We start from the raw sequence: 13,610 nt of genomic DNA, 5'->3' as shown, positions 1-13,610 counted from the left end.
GGGGGGGGGATAGGCAGGAGGGGGGGTTGGGGGAGCTCACCATGACCAGCTCCCCCCAGCTCCGTGGGCCTTTTGCTCTTATTCTCTCTGCAGAGACCGAGTCACCAGGTCACAGCACTGCGCTGGCCACGCTCCGGCCCCACGGCCCCTGCCTCAGCCTCGCCCTCATTCCCCTCCCCATCCTGTGGCTCTGACTCCCCCCACTCTCTTGGGGGGGGTCTCCTTGCTGCAAAGTTGGGGATTTTTGGACTTTGTCCCCCCCAAATGCTCCAAGCAGCCGACCCCACGGTGCGGGCTGTGGGGCAGGCGCCTTCGCCCCAGCTCGCTCCACCTGCCAGTCCCCAGAGTGCCCAGGCCCAGGATGTGCCGGTCCCAGAGACGCCCCGTGCTGGCGTTCAGCTGGAGGAGGAGAGGCTGGCTGGGCGGTAAGTGGGGGTGCCCTGGTGGAGGGCAGGTACCAAGGATGTTAGCAAGGCCAGGGTGGCTGGGACTGGCCGGGAAGCCTCCAGGCTGGGAGCTGGGGTGCAGGGAGGAGCTGGGGAGCTCGTGGTGGGAGGTTTGGGGGGCCTGGTGCTGGTAGGCTATGGGGATGAAGGAAGCTCTGGGTAGACCTGCGCCCCATCTGCTCCGTCTTCGGGAGCGGTAACTTGCTGGGGGAGGGGGAAATCCCTGGCAGGCTTCCCCTTGGTGCTGATTTCTGGGCTCTCAGTCCCTGGGCACCGTGCCCACCCCTCCTGCTCCAGGCAGGCGTGCTCCCCTGATGGGCTCTCTCCCTCCCCAGGGCCCTTCTCCGTCGCCCCCGCTGCTGCCAGCCAGACGCCTGCCTCCATCCTGACCTCATTGGCACCTTCTAGTGGTCAGGGCTCTGTGCACCCAGGAAATGGGCCTTTGCTTATGGACGACTCCCAGAGACTCCAGCAGGAGGGACCCTGCTGTGGGGGGGGCCTCCTCCCTGCCAGGCACATTTCCAAAGGCCCCATGGGGAGTCGGATGATCCTGTTGGTTCTGGCCCTGCAGGGTGAGGCGCTGGACAGCACCCAGGAGTTGGCCCCCCTTCTGCTGGCAGGGCTGGACTCTCTCCCCGGGAGCCCCAGCACACCTTGGCCCCTGGTGCTGGGCGCCCTCTTGGTAAAGTCCCTCGCTCTGGTGAGGCTGATCTGTCTTCCGTGAAGACGCCCCTCTGGGCCGTGTACAGTTCATATTTTTGTATCTGTGTTAGCGACTGAGCCAACCAATAAAGCGTTTGCAAGACGCCAGCGGCTCCACTGCCCCTTCCTGGGGCTGGGCAAGAGCAGAGACGCCTGATGCCCGCCAGCCCCTGAGGCTGCAGCCGGGCTACATGCCGGGGGCTGCTCTCCTCGCTCCAGGGGTGGCTCTCCGAGGAGCTGGTGCTGGTCCATACTGTGCCCAGTCGTGTGCCTCCCAGGTCCTTGCTCTCCGTCCAGGCCCTGCCTAGTGGCTCAGCCTCATGAGGCTGGCTCTGGGTGATTCTGCCCCGATCTCAGGGGGCACATCACCCCACATGCATTGCCTGTGCGCCGTGCCTCAGCCTGCCAGGCAGCAGGTCCCTGGAGAGGCCTGTGGGTCTGGAGTGAGAGGTGGGGGGAGCCCTGTGTAGGATTGTGGGGGCCCTCCCCCAGCCTTGGTGTTGCTCCCACAATCCCAGCTGACACAGAGCTTCCTCCTGGCCATGAAGCACCATCCAGAGGGCTCCCCCTCTGCCTGTTGCCTCAGTGCAGCAGCCGGGTTCGGGGGGCCCAGCACTCTGGGGGGACCCCAGAGCCCTGGGAAAGGGAAGGAATGTTGTGCTCATTGGTGGTATTCCCCCCACTCTCCAGGTCTTCTGGATCCTGTAGCAGGCCCGTGTGTGCAGGAGGGGGCTGGGGGGGGGGCGTATGGTCTGATGTAGGGGGGCTGGCACAGGAGGGGTGTGTGGTGGGTTGGTTCATTGTCCCCTTTCCCGCTGGGGGTTTAATTGCTGGGAGTGGGATCGAGCTGGGGCCTAAGCTGTAATTACAGCTCATCCGCCTTCGGGGAGCCAGGGCCCCGCTCGCTGCCACGCCTCCCCAGCAGGGAGTGACACCGCACCATGGGGCCCTCCAGCAGGGGGCGCTGCTCTGCGGGCCAGGCAGGGGCTGGCGGGAGCTGGGGGGTGGGCTTGGCCCCGATTGATGGCCCGAGCAGCCTGCAGTGCGGCCCGGCTGGGTTTCTGTGGAAATGGGGACGGGGGAGCAGGGAATTAATAACCCGCTCAGTGCGCCAGAGCCAGGGTGGGCACCACTGGGCACGCCCTGCAGCTCTTGAGGGGGTGCCTGGGGGCACCGGGAGACGGCTCCCAACGGCAGGGGCTGCTGTCTGGTCTCCATAGGAGACTCTAATGCAGCAGTCGGGGTTAACTGGTTGTGCTCAGCAGGGGGGCTGGGGTCACTGGACTCCATGGGTGGGAGCCGGCAGGGAGTGCCCCACTCAGTCACTGCTCTCCTGCCTCGTACCTGGGGGCACTGCTCTGCCCCAGGGAGCTGCTCTCGGGGTGTCTCTGGGGCCACCCGAGGGCCTGCAGGGAGCCCTGTGGGCAGGGGGCCCCGTCCCTAGGCTCAGCCCTGGGGCTGTTGCTGCAGGCCAAGGAGCCAGCAGCTGCTTGCTGCTCAGGCTGGCGCGCAGCCAGCGATCGATGGGGAATGTTGTGCTGATTAGCCGAGCCAGCTGGCTGCAGCGCTGGGAGATGTTAACAGCGAGACACTGCCCGAGACACGCTGTGGGGAGGGTCTGGGGGGAGGGGCAGGCCTGCATGGCATTGAGGCAGCACGGGGGTGAATGGTGAGTGGGGAGTTGGGACCCCACTGTGCTGTGCTCAGCTAGGGACATTGAGACACAAGTGGGCTGCGGCCTGGGGCTGGGGTGTCCTTCCCTGCAGCCCCAGGCTGGCACCCAGCCCCCCCCGTCTCCCCTTCTTGCCCCCAAAGCTTCTTGGTAAAAGAATAAACTGTGCAGTGGGTTCCTGAGTGGAGGGCGGCCCCCCACACTGGGCAGTCAGTGCCCTTCCCTGCCCCCAGCAACAGGTGCATGGGGCCCAGCTCGTGCCTGGCATGTGGGGTGGGCACCTCACTGCCAAAGAGATGTTAATTTCCAGGCCTGTCATTGCTGTTTGTCGCTGGCAACGCGACAACAAGGAGGCGTCAGCAGCGTCAGCACTCAGATCAACAGCTGTGAGTGACTCCTGCAATGCAGCGTTCCCCTGCCACTGCTGCCAGCTCCCCCGCACCACTGCCTGGCCGGGGGCCCCCGGCGCTGCCAGCTCCCCAGCACCACTGCCCGGCCGTGGGCCCCTGCCACTGCCAGCTCCCCCACACTGCAGCCCGGCCGGGGGCCCCCGGTGCTGCCAGCTCCCCTGCACCACTGTCCAGCCAGGGACCCTGTGCTGTGAGCTGTCCTGTGGCGGTGCCCAGGTGCCATGTCTCTGCCCACCCTCTGCTCTTCAGCAGCACCTGGACATGAGCTGCAATTGTATGTTCCCAGTGAAAACAGCTGTAAAGAGCCCATCCCATGGATTTATTCCCTGGAGCCAGCGCCCCCACCCCATCTAACTCTGCCCCCTCCCAAATGAGGCAATTAGAATACGCAGCACAGATAGGTGCTAGAGAAGAATTAGTGCCAGCCATAAAGCAGCGTGACTGGCCTGGTTATGAGCCCATCCATCCTCCGGCAGCGCCCACAAATCTGCCAGCCCCGTGCAGCGGTGTCTGCAAGGAAACAGCCCCACCCCCAGCTGTGCTCAGCAGAGCCAGGCCGTGCAGCTGAAGGGCTGGGCACTGGCCAGAGGGCTTCCCTGCCAGGGGGCACCAGCTCTGGGGAGGGCTGGCCTGTGGCTGGATGGGATCCACTCTTCGAGCCTGGTTCAGTGGGGACTGCGCTGGGCTCTGCTCCCCCCGCCAGCACCAGGGCAGGGGGCCTCCAAAGCTGAACACACAGACCCTGCCCTCCCATGTGGCCCGCAAGGCCACGGCTCCCCAGTGGGGTCAGCAGGCTTGGCCTGGCTGGGGGATCTGCTCCTGTGTCTGGTGCCTGCAGAGAAATGCTGGGAACGGAGTCCCCATTGCCCTAGTAGGCCAGCCCCCACCAATGGGGATGGCAGAGCCGGGCTGGGGCTGGGCCTTGGCTGCTAACTACCCAGGAGAGTTGAAGAGACAGGGGTGGTTAGAGCAGGGGGGTTGGGAGCCAGGACTCCTGGGTTCTGCCCTGGCTTTTCCGTGGGAGTTGTGAGGCTCTGGATGAGTCCCTGCCCCTCTCTGTGACTCAGTTTCCCCAGTGCCTAGGGGCTAACCACCAGCTCAGTGGGTTGGGCTGGGGGGCCAAGAGCCCAGGGCAGTGCTGGAGGATGCAGAGGTTTGCGATCCTTGCCCCTGGCCACGACCCAGGTCCTTTCCCTGCCCCCCAGCCCCGTCAGTCCCTCGGCTCCAGGAGCAGAGCCAGCCTGGCCTGCAGTTCTGTGCCTGAGGGAGCAGCTGGGCGGCTAATATGCAGCTCCATGGGCGGCTGGCGCAGTGTGTCAATTTCACGGCCCCTTATGTGGAACCTGCAGCTTGATCTGTCAGATCCAGCTCCAAGTAGCCTCCTATGCTACCCGTCTCTGGGTTCTGCTGCCTCTGCCATAGGGGGAGCATTGCCCAAGCAGGGGTCCCACCCATAACAACCTCCTGAGCAGGGTTCCCCATGAGGGCATTGCCCCCCATGCTGCTGGCAGAGCTCCCCTGGGTGCTCTGGGCTTCCAGGTAGCACCATGCCCCAGTGGACTGGTGCCCTGCGTCCGTGCTGGCCCCATGCTGAGACACTGCGCTGCACTAAACGTCCTAGAGAGAGAGGAACCCAGTGGCAGCTGCGTCCCCCTGGGCTGCGCTGATGTGGCAGAGCCCCAGGGTTGGCACTATGCCCCCAGCTTTGGCACAGGCTCTCGGGGGAACCCTTCAAAGTGTCAGACCCCAGGGGTCCCTCTCGTCCCTCCGGGCAGGCCATGCTCTCAGCGTGGGGTTCCGTTCCTCCTGCTTCGCCCCAGCAGCACTGCCCAGCGAGTCCTCCTGAGCCAGATGCTGGGCAGAGGCCTGTCCGCTCTGCAGGGACCAGGCCTCTCACCGAGCATTTGCAGTGACCCCAAGCAGTGCTCTCAGAACAGTGGCGTTTATTAGCCAAGGGGACCCCAGCACTGTAGGGCCGTAGGTCAGCATGGAGCAGGGAAGGGTCAAAACGCAGGTGGTTCTGCGCAACCCAGAGCTCATCCCCAGCCAAGTTGTTGGGAGCCTCTGGCTTCCTCCCGTAGTTCCCAGGTGAGCGAGCTCGACCCCCACCCTGGGTTCTCCAGCTGAGGGTCTCTGCGCTGCTTCCCCAGTGTGCGTCCGGCCATGGAAACTTAATCCTGCCCTCACCCTGGTAGCAATGCAAAGTGCAGGGGAAACTGAGGCACACCAAGGCTTCATAACAATATTACAAAAAATTCCCACTTCATCATAGTGGGGGGGGGGACGGAGGGGGTGGTACTGGCCATGGCTTGCCCCCAGGGAGTATAGAGAACCAGTGGGGTGGAACTGCTGCTGGGCTGGCTCTGGGGGGAGGAAGTGGCTGGCAGCCCCAAACACGCTGTGTCTGTGGTTCCTTGTTGTCTTGAGATCTGCACCCTCCAGGGCTGCCTGGCAGTGTGTCACGGAGTCCCCGGGCGATGCTCTGGAACTGCTCCCCACAAAGCCAGTCAGGACTTTGGGGAGCCTTCTTTCCCTTGGAGCAGACTGTCTGCAGGGCAAGAAGCTCACACGTCTTCACCTCCTGGGTCTCTCCTTGGAGCATTCAGCATCCTCTGCCCCTCTGTGGCGGCTTACCCACAACGGAGCCACCAGGCGGGTCCTGGGGAAGCCACAGGGTCCTGCCCCCCACTTTGCAGTCAGACGTGACTTCTCAGCCCAGCCAGAAACAGCAGAGAGGTTTATTACGACGACAGGAACAGGGTTCTAACACAGAGCTTGTAAGAACAGCGAACCGGACCCCTCGGCCAAGGTCCATTCTGGGGCATGAGCCAGACCCCCTAGGTCTGCACTCACTCGTCGTCCAGGCAGCTCCAACGCTAGCAACCCCCACAGCCCCTCCTCTCTGCTCAGCCCCTTCCCAGGCAGGAAGGTCACCTGATCCCTTTGGTCTCAACCCTTTCAGTTGGCACCTTTGCAGCGGGAGGGCCCAGGCATCAGTTGCAGAGACAGAGGTCCGCAGTTAGGTGCACTGGCCCTTTGCTCTCAGATACTTTAAGAACTTGCCATGGACACTGAGGCACCAACACAGTATTCCAGAGAAAACATGAAGAACATCTGTATGTTCATCACAGGGCGCGGAGGGCTCAGGGGCGGGGTCCCCCAGGGCTACGAGGCGTGATTCCAGTTGAGGAGCAGTGTGTTTATGCTAGTGAAAGGCGCCAGGGAAGCATGAAGAGTTCGTGGACCCCCCCCCCCCACCAGGCAGAGTTGGCCCGGGGTCTCTTGAGCTGGGGGTCACTTGGTATTCTGTAAGCCGCCGCTTGCCAGTCATTGCCCTGCCAGGAGGAACGGCATCAAATAAACGCCTAATTGATGGCGGTGGTCATTCCAAATCAAGAATTCCCCCGGCCCCGAATCGAATTGGATTGGCTCGTCCCCGCAGCCAGCAGCCGCAGAAATTGAATCTGAATTATAGGACTCTCGCGCTCATCATCGCTTTCCCCTCCCTCGCTCCCATTCGCAGTCTGCCGTCAAGGCTCCCGGGGCGCACCACTCCGGCTCCGTCGGGCTGTCAGAGCCAGCCAGCTGGGGCCAGGCGTCACCCCCCGAGGGCATGGCTGGCAATGGATACACAGCAGCCAAGTCCTGTCCTGGCTTGGGAACAGGGGGGGGGACGTCCAACGAGATCCATGGGTTCTGTCCTCAGCTCGGGCGGGGTCTCAGTGAGTCCAGAGCGGGGGGCTCATAGCCAGAACGCCTGGGTTCCTTCTGCTGTTCCACCCAGTCCCTAACACCCACTCAGGGTGGGGTTTGGAGGGGGGGCAAGGTGGGTTGGGGGGCGTGGGATGGTGTGAATGTGGAATGGGGGGCTTGGGGAGGGTGGGGTTGGGGTGGGTGGGGTTGGGAGTACTGGGGAGGATGTATGTGAATGGGGGTGCGGGGCATAGGGGTTCAGGGTTCTTGGGGGATGGGGTGGGGCAGGTTGGGGTTGGAGTTGGTGGTTGACGGGCAGGGGGATGTGTAATGTGGAATGGGGGCTTGTGAGCAGGGCAGATGGTTTGGGGGCATGGGGAAATGTAGTGGTGGAGTAGGCTTGGGGAGGCAGGTGGGGTTGGGGTGGGGGCAGATGGTGTGAATGTGGAGTGGGGGGCTTGGGCAGGCAGGGTGGGGGATTGGGGAATGTGGGGGGATGGTGGTGTGGAATGGGAGGGCTTGGGTGGGAAGGGTGGGGTTTGGAGGTGGATGGGTTGGGGGGGGAATGGTGAGTGTGAATGGGGGGCATTGTTGGGTCGATGTGGGGTTCTTGGAAGATTGGGCAGGGTGGGGTTGGAGGCATGGGGGGGTTGAGGGCATGGGGAATGGTGTATATGTGGACAGGGGGGTCTTGGGGCAGGGCAGGGTGGGTTTTGGGGGGCGTGGGGATGGTGGTAGTGTGTAATGGGAGGGCTTGGGGGCGGGGAAGGGTGGGGTTTGGAGAGGGGCAGAGGGGTTGGGGGTGTGGGATATGGTGTAGTGTGGAATGGGGGGCATTGTTTGGGGTCGAGGTTCCTTAGGGGGATCGGAGCAGGGTGCCGGTTTGGGAGGGCATGGGGGGTTTTGAGGCGGATGCGGAGATGGTGTAATGTGGATGGGGGCTTGGGTGAGGCACGGGTGGGGTTTGGGGGGTGTTGGGGTGGTGTAATGTGGAATGAGGTCTTGGGGCAGTGGGGCCCAGGGTTGGGTTTGGGCAGGATTGGGGGTGTGGGGAATGGTGTAAGTTACTGGAATGGGGGACTTGGGGGTGGGGCAGGGTGGGGTGTTGGAGGGGGCAGGTGGGTGGGGTTTGGGGGCCTGGGGATGAATGTAGTGCTGAATGGGGGGGCTTGGGGCGAGGCGAGAGGGGGTTTTGGGGTTGTGTGGGGAATGGGTGGCAAGTGCTGGAATTGGGCCTTGGGGGTGAGGCAGGGTGTGGGTTTGGAGGGTGAGGGAGGGGTGGGTTTGGGGGGTGGTTGGGGATGTGTGAGTGTGGGAATGGGGGGCTTTGGGGTTGAAGCAGAGGTGGGGTTTGGAGGGTGAGGGAGGGGTGGGGTTGGGGGCTGGGGAATGCGTGGAGGTGGAATGTGGGGGCTTTGGGGCAGGGCAGAGTGGGTTTGGGGTGTGGTGGGGCCTGGTGGAGTCGTGGATGGGGGGCTTGGGGTGGAGGCAGGTGGGTTTTCGGGAGGGTGAGGGAGGGGTGGGTTTGGGGGCATGGGGATGGTGTAGTGTGGAATGGGGGGGCTTGGGGCAACGGGCAGGGTGTGTTTGGGGGATTGGGGGTGTTGGCAGATGGTGTAGTATGGAATGGGGGGACTTTGCGGGTGGGGCCAGGGTGGGTTTTGGGGGGGGAGAGGGTGGCGGTTGGGGGCCTGAGGGATGGTGGTAGTGTGGAAATGTGGGGGATTGGGGCAGGGCAGAGTGGGGGTTTGGGGGGCTGTGGGGATGGTGGAGTCGAGGAAATAGGGGGGTTTCTTGGGTGATGGCATCTGGGTGGGATTTTGGAGGGTGATAGGGCGGTTGGGTTGGGGGCTGGGGATGGTGGAGTGTGGAATGTGGGGGCTTGGGGCAGGGAGAAGTGGGGTTGTGGGGGGGTGTGGGGGATGGTGTAGTGTGGAATGTGGGGGCTTGGGGCAGGGGAGAGTGGGGTTTGGGGGGTGTGGAGATTTGGTGGAGTGTGGAATGTGGGGCTTGGGGCAGGGCAGAGGTGGGAGTCTGGGTGGTGGTGGGGATGGTGGAGTGTGGGATGGGGGGCTTGGGGTGAGGCAGGGTGGGGTTGGAGGGTGAGGGAGGGGTGGGTGTGGGGGCCTGGGGATGGTGGAGTGTGGAATGTGGGGGCTTTGGGGCAGGGCAGCAGTGGGGTTTGGGGGTGTGGGGATGGTGGAGTGTGGAATGGGTGGGCTTGGGGCAGGGCAGAGTGGGGTTGGGGGCGTGTGGGGATGGTGGAGTGTGGGAATGGAGGGGCTTGGGGTGAGGCAGGGTGGGGTTTGGAGGGTGAGGGAGGTGGTGGTTTGGGAGTGGTGGGGATGGTGTAGTGTTGGAATGGCGGGGGTTGCGGGTGAGCGCAGGGTGGGGGTGGTAGGGTGAGGGAGGGGTGGGGTTGGGGCTAGGGATGGTCGGAGTGTGGAACTGTGGGGTTGCGGCACGGCAGAGTGGGATTTTGGGGTGTGGGGATGGTGGACGTGGTGGGATGGGGGCCTTGGGGTGAAGCAGGGTGGGGTTTGGGGAGGGTGAGGGAGGGGTGGGGTTTGGGGGGTGTGGGGATGGTGGCAGTGTGGGAATGAGGGAGTTGGGGCAGGGCCAGTGGGGTTTGGGGAGTGTGGGGGATGGTGTAGTTGTGGATGGGGCGGGCTTGGGGCAGGGGCAGAGGGGGTTGGGGGGTGTGGGGATGGTGGAGTGTGGAATGGGGGCCTTGGGGTGAGGCAGGGTGGGGTTGGCAGCACCGTGTAGGGCGGGGCGGTGTGGTGAGGGTCTGGTAGGGCGGTGTTGGGGTAGCACTGTGGGCGTCATGCTGTGGGGTGCAGGGGTCTTGAGCAGCTCATTGTGGGGCTAGGGGGCAGTGTTGTGGGGTGGACGGTCTCTGGGCATGGGCTAGGGGTGGCACCGGAGCTGTTTGGAGATGGGCTGGGGGGTCCCTGTCTCTGCCTGTGACTCTGGCCCCGCCGCGCGGCTCAGGAAGCCACGTTCTCTCAGGGTGCCCCGGGATTCCCAGCTGCTCGCGCCCTATTGTTCTGCTCTGGGCTGTGGCAGATGCTCCTGGCCTGGGAGTTTGTCCTGCCACGGCCCAGATTAGCTGGGATTTGTGGAGTTGCCTGAGGAGGTGGCTGCTCTGCCCTGACTCTGTGCTGGGGGTGGGGCCCAGTGGGACAGAGGGGTCAGGCAGGGCCAGTTTGGCCCCCAAGGGATGTGGGGCCTCAGAGCCGGGGGGAAAGTGGGTGACCAGGAGCCAAGGGCTGTCTGCGTCTCATCCTGCGCCATATGAAGGGCCCACCTGGGGCTGGTGGGGCCCTGGACTCTGGTTACCACATGGATGCACGAGGCCTTGCGGCTTCAAGCCCTTGGCCCCGGAGCCAGCTCCATTTTCATGACTATGCCCTACCCAATTCACAGCCGTGAAAAACCCGTCACAGACCATGAGAGCAGGTCTGTTGTGTGCTTTTACCCTGTACTGTGCAGATTTCTCAAACGGGGGGTCCTGACCTGAAAGGGAGTTGCAGGAGGGTCGCATGGTTATTTTAAGAGGGTCGCAGTATTGTCACCCCTATTTCTGCATTGACTTCTGAGCTGGACGGCCAGAGAGCGGTGGTTGTTGGCCGGGCGCCCAGCTCTGAAGGCAGCCGCCTCCAGCGGCAGCACAGAAGTCAGAGTGGCAGTACCACAAGCCCCCCTACACTAACCTTGCACCCCCCCCAGCTCCATTTTGGGTCAGGACCCCTGCAATTACAACACCCTGACATTGCAGATTTAAATAACTGAAATCATGAAAATCCTCTGACCGTGAAATTGACCACAATGGACTGTGAATTTGGTAGGTCCTAGTCAAGGCGCTTCCGTTACTGTGCAGCAGAACCAAGGAGCTCATAGAGCCCAACCCCCTGCCTCCCCCATGCCCCATCCTGCCTCCAGAGCCTGGGGCTGGGACCCCCAGCAGCAGTTCCTGGCTGTGCTCAGCCACGGTGCCCACCCTCCTGCCCAGGCTATAGGGGAGAGCGCGGGCATGTAATGGAGCAGCTGCAGGGTGGAGAGCAAGTGACCCCGGTGGGTATGGGGCAGGGCAGAGGCCTCCCAGCTTAGGGGGCTCAGCGATAGGTGCCGCCCCAGTGTAGCTGCTCTCTCTCTGGGCCCCTGGTGGCCAATCTGCACCCCCAGACTCCTCTGACAGGGTTCTGCAGAGACCCTCTGCCCGAGGATCTCCCCTGCTCCAGCACCACTCCCCAGGGAGGGCTGAGGGGAGGTTTTTTCCCTGTGACAGACCATGGGAAGGCCAAAGTCCCACTCCGGGCTGGGCCGAGCTGAGCCAGACCTGATCTTTGCCAGCAGCACCGGCTGCACAAGGGTTAATGCCGCACCAGTGTGGAGGTAACAATTTATGGCTGGGCACAGAAACGAATGTGAACCAGGACTGCGCAGCCCGGAGATAGATACATGGCGGGGAGCGAGCCGACAGCCAGGAAATACAGCACTGCCACCGGCGCCAGGGAGAGATTGATGGGCAACCACGTGTGCATGACCAGGGATGTGCTGCCACACCGCTAATTACCAGCAGCCTGAGTTACAGCCGCCCGGGGCCCATTCACTGGGCACCGACTGCCTGGGAACAGCATGCATATCCAGGGCAGAATGTAGGTGCCAGGCCAGGAGGTGCAGAGCCAGGCTGGGGAGCCCAGGGCCAGGGGACCAGGCCTGATGCCCTGGTGCCAGCATGAGCTGGGAACCATCCTGCACGGGAAGGGCTGGTGCCACCGGGGGAGCCCTGTGGACTGGGGAGCACCTGGCTCTGCCCCTGTGAGGGGCCCTTGGCGCTGACACATGCTGAGTGTCCCCATCACATGGCGAGCACAGAGCCTGGATGGGCCCAGGCTCGTCTGGACGGCCCAGCCAGGATGATGTACCAGCCGTGGGATGCAGCACAGACCGTGCCAGCAGCTATGAACCAGGCTGTGGGTGACTCACCAGCTCTGGGGTGACCCTGCCAGCTAGTGCCCCCAGGAGCCTGCCCCCCACCTGCTGGCCTTGGCCTGGCACAACACTTCCCGGCATGCCCTCCTGGCTGGGTTACCAGGCCTTGTGCAGGGAGGCCATTAGCGGCTGGGAGCAGCTCCTGGGCCAGGGGGCTCCAGGAGCCAAGGGCAGGGCAGATGGGGTTCTGGAGGCATGTGGGCAGCACAGACCTTTCCTCGCTGTCTGCCGTGGCTCTGACTTGGACCAAGGGCACTTGGTACTGGCTCTGCCCTTTTGCCCAGCCTGGCCCTGGGCTCCAACTCTCTCCTCCCTCTTGCAGGTGAGCATCTGACCTGAACTCCCCACCTGTGCCCCTCCCCCAGCCCGGGCGCTGGATGGAGCTGGGAGTCTTCTGCGTGGTGCCAGCCCCTCCCTGCTCGCTGGGCTGACCTACAAAGAGCAGCTCTGCACAGCCTCAGCTGGCTTTGTGCTGGTTCAGCATGTTCCTGCGGAGCAGCACCGGGAAGGGCACGTGTGTGCATCTGGCAGGCGGGGACAGGGCAGGGAGCGTGTCTGGGTGGGCTGCGGGACACCCCTCTCCCAGCAGTTCTAGCCTCCGGGCCCAGCTGGCCATGGGCCCAATTGGCTCCCTCCCCAGCAGTTGGGCCAGCGGCAGGCCCTCCAGCCATTCCCAGGGCCCTCACCAGCCCCCAAGTTCTCTGCGACCCCTCACCCGCCAGCCCTGTCTGCCCTGTCCCATCTGGTTCACCTCCCAAGCAGAAACCTCACAGGACCCCAGAGCAGAGGTCCCAGACAGGGCCGGCTTTAGGCCAATTCGGCCAATTCCAGGGAATCGGGCCCCATGCCTAAGAGGGCCCCGTGCCTTAGGCACCTTTTTAATTTTAATTTTTTTTTTTAACTTACCCCGATCCCTGGCTGTGGTCTGCTCCATGGTCTCGCTCCTTTGAGAGAAGCGCCGGCAGGAATGCGGCATGGCCCCGCTCTCCCAGCTAGAGCTCCAGCCGGGAGAGTGGGGCGGCAGGGCTTTGCCGCGCTCCGGACGGAGCTCCAGCCGGGAGAGCGGAGTCGCGGGGCTTTGCCATGCTCTGGCCGGAGCTCCAGCTGGGAGAGCGGAGTCGCGGGGCTTTGCTACTCTCCAGCCGGAGTGCGGCAAGGCCGGCAGCTCCGGCTGGAGCGCGGCAAGCCCCTCTCCTGTCTGGAGCTCCGGCCAGAGTGCGGCAAGCCCCGTGACCCCGGCTGGAGCTCTGGGCCCTTTAAATAGCCCCCTGAGCCCTGGGGCAGTGAGGGGCTCAGGGGAGGGGGCTATTTAAAGGGCCTGGGGCTCCAGCTGCCTCTGCCACCCCGGTCCTTCAAATAGCCGCCAGAGCCCCGCCTCCCCCATGCATTCCCCAGCGCTCCCGCAGCTATTTAAAAGGTCCCTGGAGTAGAAGGGGGTTTGGGGGCTACTTAAAGGGCTGGGGTTCCAGCTGCCTCTGCTACACCCCATGACCTGCCCACACCAGTCCGGCCCCCCCTGGCTGCAGCCAGCTCTGCACCCCGTGCCCACAGCCAGCCCCTGCCAAACCCCCTGTCCTGTCTCCAGCCAACCCCTGCCACACACCCCTGCAGCCCTGCCCAAAGCCGGACAGCACCCCCCACACTGCTGCCTGCACCAGCCCTGCACACCCTGCCCACCCCACACCCCCT

The 13,610-nt window shown here is 63.9% G+C and overlaps 1 protein-coding gene across 1 annotated transcript in view; it reads left to right on the top strand.

Moving 5' to 3' along the window:
* LOC116830138 (ephrin-A3-like) overlaps window positions 1-13,610 on the top strand; it is a 70,404-nt gene that overhangs the window by 8,450 nt on the left and 48,344 nt on the right. The gene's annotated exons all lie outside the window — the stretch shown is intronic.

This window comes from Chelonoidis abingdonii, chromosome 11 (assembly GCF_003597395.2).
Source record: "Chelonoidis abingdonii isolate Lonesome George chromosome 11, CheloAbing_2.0, whole genome shotgun sequence".
Classification (NCBI taxonomy): Eukaryota; Metazoa; Chordata; order Testudines; family Testudinidae; genus Chelonoidis; species Chelonoidis abingdonii.
The sequence above is the reverse complement of the archived record's forward strand: the minus strand, read 5'-3'. Positions and strand labels throughout refer to the sequence as shown.